The sequence below is a fragment of the Pantherophis guttatus genome, chromosome 2 (assembly GCF_059756535.1).
Source record: "Pantherophis guttatus breed Tessera chromosome 2, ASM5975653v1, whole genome shotgun sequence".
NCBI classification, from domain to species: Eukaryota; Metazoa; Chordata; class Lepidosauria; order Squamata; family Colubridae; genus Pantherophis; species Pantherophis guttatus.
In genome coordinates this window covers 95,866,053-95,870,947 of record NC_142064.1, presented here as the reverse complement: position 1 = coordinate 95,870,947, position 4,895 = coordinate 95,866,053, and the positions used below count along the sequence as shown (strand labels likewise).

The 4,895-nt window shown below is 39.3% G+C and overlaps 1 long non-coding RNA gene across 1 annotated transcript; it reads right to left on the bottom strand.

Moving 5' to 3' along the window:
- Positions 1 to 446: 446 nt before the first annotated feature.
- On the bottom strand, positions 447 to 3,774 carry LOC117662030 (uncharacterized). The gene is made up of 2 exons (XR_004590247.3): positions 3,601 to 3,774; positions 447 to 884 (listed from the first exon to the last, which is right to left on the bottom strand). It is a non-coding gene; the product is annotated as an uncharacterized LOC117662030 (long non-coding RNA).
- Positions 3,775 to 4,895: the final 1,121 nt, after the last annotated feature.

Below are 4,895 nucleotides of genomic sequence, written 5' to 3'. Positions count from 1 at the left end.
GGTCTTAATGTTCAATAGGATGAACCCCCTAAAAAAACAATTTGTGTGGCCCCTTCCATGAATGGTAGTAGTGCTGTAAAGATTTCACTGGGTTGAGTTGGGCAAGATATGCTATAAATACCATTTACATGTATTCATTAAATATGTACATGTGTGATAAAACTGTATAAACTGAAACAGTTTCTTTGGAACAACTAATCATATTTAAATCCATACTTTTAACGAGAAGGATGAACTTGTTTATTTTTTGCCTTGCAGCCAGAGGAGAAAATAATGTTTCTATAGATACTGTATAGAATTACCATATTTTTAAATTGGAAAATAAATGAAGACACTATTGTGCTGCTATTGCTGTTTGTTATTAGTATTCTTTTTTGTGGGGGGGACAAAGACAGGCAATGACTGCTATGTGGATATTGGATGCGTTGGAGATGGGAAAATATGACTTTTTAATTGTCTTTCTCCATTCTTTATTGTGCACAATTATTTTAATCAATCAATCAATCAGCTGGAAGGGTCTTTTTACCCACCAAAGCCAGAACAACAACAACAAAAAATGCTTCTTTGCCTTGAATGTTACAGGTTCTAGATAGATTACAGCGTTGTTCCTTGCCTCAAATGATCTTTTCTTAAACTGCTCTTAAAATCATGTAGCTTGTAAAGCACAAGCATAGTCTCCTAGCACAGCCACCTGGAGATCTCCATCTTTTCCAGACTGATGCTTGGAACTGGTAAACCCTTCCTTCATTCTGGTGATTCTTTTCTCACTGCCAACTTTTCTCTTCCTCTCCATCATGATGTCTCCACAGAGGGAGCATCGCATCAAAGGGTCAAAGGCTTGTACCATTCTGGTAGGTTCACCTTCTGATCACAAACACCATGATCTAAAAGCAAAAAGAATATTAAGGTTTATTAGAGGGCTCTGGAAATATAAGATTGCTTTGGGTTCAGCATACTTTTTAGGAGATGGTTTGATTGAGAGGACTGCATCCAGTTTTGGCCATCACGATGTAAAAAAGATGTTGAGGCTCTCTAGAAAGAGTGCAGAGAAGAGCAACAAAGATGATTAGTGGACTGGAGGCTAAAACATATAAAGAACAGTTGCAGGAATCGGGTATGTCTAATTTAATGAAAAGAAGGACTAGTGGTGAAATGATAGCAGTGTTCCAATATCTCAGGGATTGCCACAAAGAAAAGAGTGTCAATCTACTTCCCAAAGCACCTAAAGGCAGGACAAGAAGCAATGGATGGAAACTAATCAAGGAGAGAACCAACCTAAAACTAAGAAGAAATTTCCTGAGTGTTAGAACAATTAATCAGTGGAACAACTTGTCTTCAGAAGTTGTGAAGGTCCAGCTCCAACGCTGGAAGTTTTAAAGAAGAGATGGACAACCATTTGTCTGAAGTGGAATAAGGTTTTCATGCTTGAGCAGGGGGTTGGATTAGAAGACCTCCAAGGTCCCTTCCAACTCTGTTATTCTATATTCTATATTCCACATATGGGAAGGGGAGTTTTGAGAAACGTTTCCAAGCCTTGAAAGAATAATATTCAGAATCGTATTGAGACATGGATAAAACATTAGTAGTTCACACAACATAAAAAGTTTGGATTCCCAACACTTTCAGGGGCTCAGCACAATTTGCATTCAGCTGGTGAGTTTTCGTGCTGAGCTGATCTCTTGCACAACTTTATGGCCACCTAGTTGATAAGATATGGAGTTGCCTTAAAGTGCCAAGTTCCTACACCAGTTCTGGAGCTAAAATCTACAGCAATCAATGATACTCAATAGCAACTTCCCCTAACCTAAAGCCATTTGGAGATTGGAAGCTACCACTCTCATTGTCAGTGCTGGCTGGAAATGAGGAGAACTGTAGGGAAGGTCAATGGACACAGATATGGAAGCTTGTCTTAAGTAGGAAGCTGATTGTTCATGCTTTGCTGCTAATAGGGGATGGCCTTGACATCATTTTCCTTAAGACAGTCCTTACTGCATGAAGCAAAGTTTCAGTCTGTTCTATAAAGCCTCCAAACTTTGGATGGATCCCTTATGAGCGGTGAGAGTCTGTTGAATTGATGAGTCATCTCCTCTACTTGCAGGTTGGCATGATTGCTTGTCTACTCAATACTGTCCTAACTTCATCCCCCCCCCCCATTATGACCCTCTTTCTTGTATCTGAGCTGCCAGTCTTGACATGCAAATGTGCTTAAATGAACCGTAAGATCCTGGAACTTATTCCATATGTTCCGTGACAAGAAGCCTGGGTGGCGGAGTGGACTAAGTGCTGTTAAAGTAGTATTTAGCTGCCAGCTGCCTGCAATTACTGCAAGTTCAAATCTCACCAGGCTCAAGGTTGACTCAGCCTTCCATCCTTTCGAGGTAGGTAAAATGAAGACCCGGATTGTGGGGGCAATAAGCTGTCTTTGTATAAAAAAAAAGAACACCGCTTAGGGAGGGCTGAAAGCCCTACTAAACAGGTATATACAAAAGTTTGAAGGCTATTGCTTAATGCATTGTAAGCCGCCCTGAGTCTCCGGAAAAGGGCAGCATATAAATCGAACAAACAAACAAACAAACAAACAAACAAACAAACAAATAAATAAAGAACTGTGATAGGAAAAAATAAAAAAAAACCAAAAACCTTGAAACATTTTCTATGAAAAAAAACCTTCTATTTCAGCTCCTAATAGTTCAGGCCAACAAAGGGGGATGTGTATGTTGTGAGCCCACCAGGATTTGTGTGCTTTTTGAGATAGTTTTTTGTAATAGCTGTATCTACTCTAACAGGAAAGGTTTTCAAATCCATTTTGGGATGAAGTGTACATGTGTGACAAATCAATACCTATTTCCAGCCACAAAATAATAGTTTAAAAAACAGAGTACCAAGATAATGACTTAATCTTTCGTGTTGCCTAATGCACATTAAATTGCTAGGTGAAACTGCAGAGGCTTTTATATCAACATGCATTTTCCTTTGACTCCCCTCTACAGAAGTGAAATGATTGTAGGGGAACAAGTGTGAATCACAGGATGTTTAAAATTCACCTCTGTTTAAAATTGAGTGGCATAAAACTATGCTGCTCACATGGGGCTACACATGAAAATGCTGCTAAGGAACAGATATAGGCAAGGACAGGACATGGGCACTCACAGAGATGAATCTAACAGATGTTTAGCATGAATTCTGCTGGAGGTGAATTTGGGTTTCCTGATTCCACCAGATTTCACTCTAAGGCAAATACTACTGTAGTACAAACTCTGACAGAAGAGGTGTCAAAAAAGAGAAGATGATGGCTGTGACGATTTGATTGAAGGACTGTTACTTTTTTGAGTTTTTGACATCTCTCTGCAGATCTTGCTGACTTCCCTACTGTTTGTACTCCCCCAATTAAATATTGATCCAAAATATGTCTGGAAAAAGAATATGCTTCAAGATGCAAGTTATATTTCGAAGGAAATTGTGTCTGCATCCCATTGTGTTCTGAGAAAAAAAAAAGAAGATAATTGCTCATTTTGTAAACTCAAATGACCCGTCTCAAATTTTACCTCCACAGTTAGGTAAATAAAGAGAACAAGAATTATAGGTAGTCACTGTATGTACCTGTAAACAATTACAGTTATTCTTTTTCTGCTCCTCAGCTTGGAGAAGAAGACTTAATCTGGAGAAAAACCTGGAATTCAGACCTACAAAGATGGAAAATAAATTGGAGATGGGTTTTGATGCTCGTTACCAGGAATGGAGGTGGTAGACTCCTGATGGAGTGGCATTGGGCTCGGAGGAGGAATGAAATGTTGGCAGAGACCCTGCTTACCTGCTGTGAATATAGATGAGGGAAGGTGTTGTGTATTGAGCAGGCTCCCTAGGTTGTGCCCCCTGTTGGAATGCATGAATGGGCTATTACATTGTGATTGGTTCACTGGGCTGACAGCTAGTATATAAGAGCTGTCAGCGGGCTTTTCTCTCTGTTCGGTTCTGAGGAGACTGTGTTTCCGAGTCTCCTGTTTTGAGTTAAATAAAGAAATTACCTCAGGTGTTACCACTTGTTGTGGAGCCGTCATTAGCACCCAGCTGATATTTATTAGAAGGAGTTCTAGGAAAAGTTAGTGAAAATTGAAAAGCAGGAACAGGAAAGTTTCTGGCAATACTTATGGACCTATATTGAGAGTATGCCTGTTTTTTAGGCTTGATTAAAAAATCCAAGCTCCAGTCAAGCTAATATAATATATTGGTGCTCTCTGAGCTTGCTTGTTTTCTTGCAGATGTTTCATTCCCCAAACTAGGTAACATCATTGTCGAGGTGTAAATAAATCAATGTAACCTAAAACCTTTATCTCTATTAAGATCTACTTTAACAAATGAGCCTCTGAAGCAGTTAACAATAAATGTTTTTTATTAATATAAAAACAAACAATATCTATTCAAATATTAAATAGTATTTCATTACTTTGCTTAAATATCCTGTCAACTAACTAAGCGATGTTAGTTCTGGTTATTCTTCCTCAGAAGAAAGAGTCTTGTAAACCATCAGAACTGCATCAGAACTGCCCTTCTAACTGACTTCCAAACTGCCCACAGTTTTCTAACAGAAAAACTGAACAGAACTCTCCGAACTGCCAACTGCCTTCTGAACTGCCCTTTGGACTGCCAACAGTTTTCTGTCAAGAATCTCCTTTTATACTGTCTGTTATGTAAATAGGTTTGCTTGGTGGGAAGTTTGAATTAACTGACCCTCAGCTGATTGGCTGACCACCACAGCTGCAAGGTATATAAAGGGAGCTGTGTCCCTAGGTCAGTCACTGGGTTCTCACCCTAATAAACAGAGCTGTTGTCACTCACTGCCTGGCTTGCTGCGTCCTCATTCACCCAACTTAACATTGGCGACGAGGATGGGATTT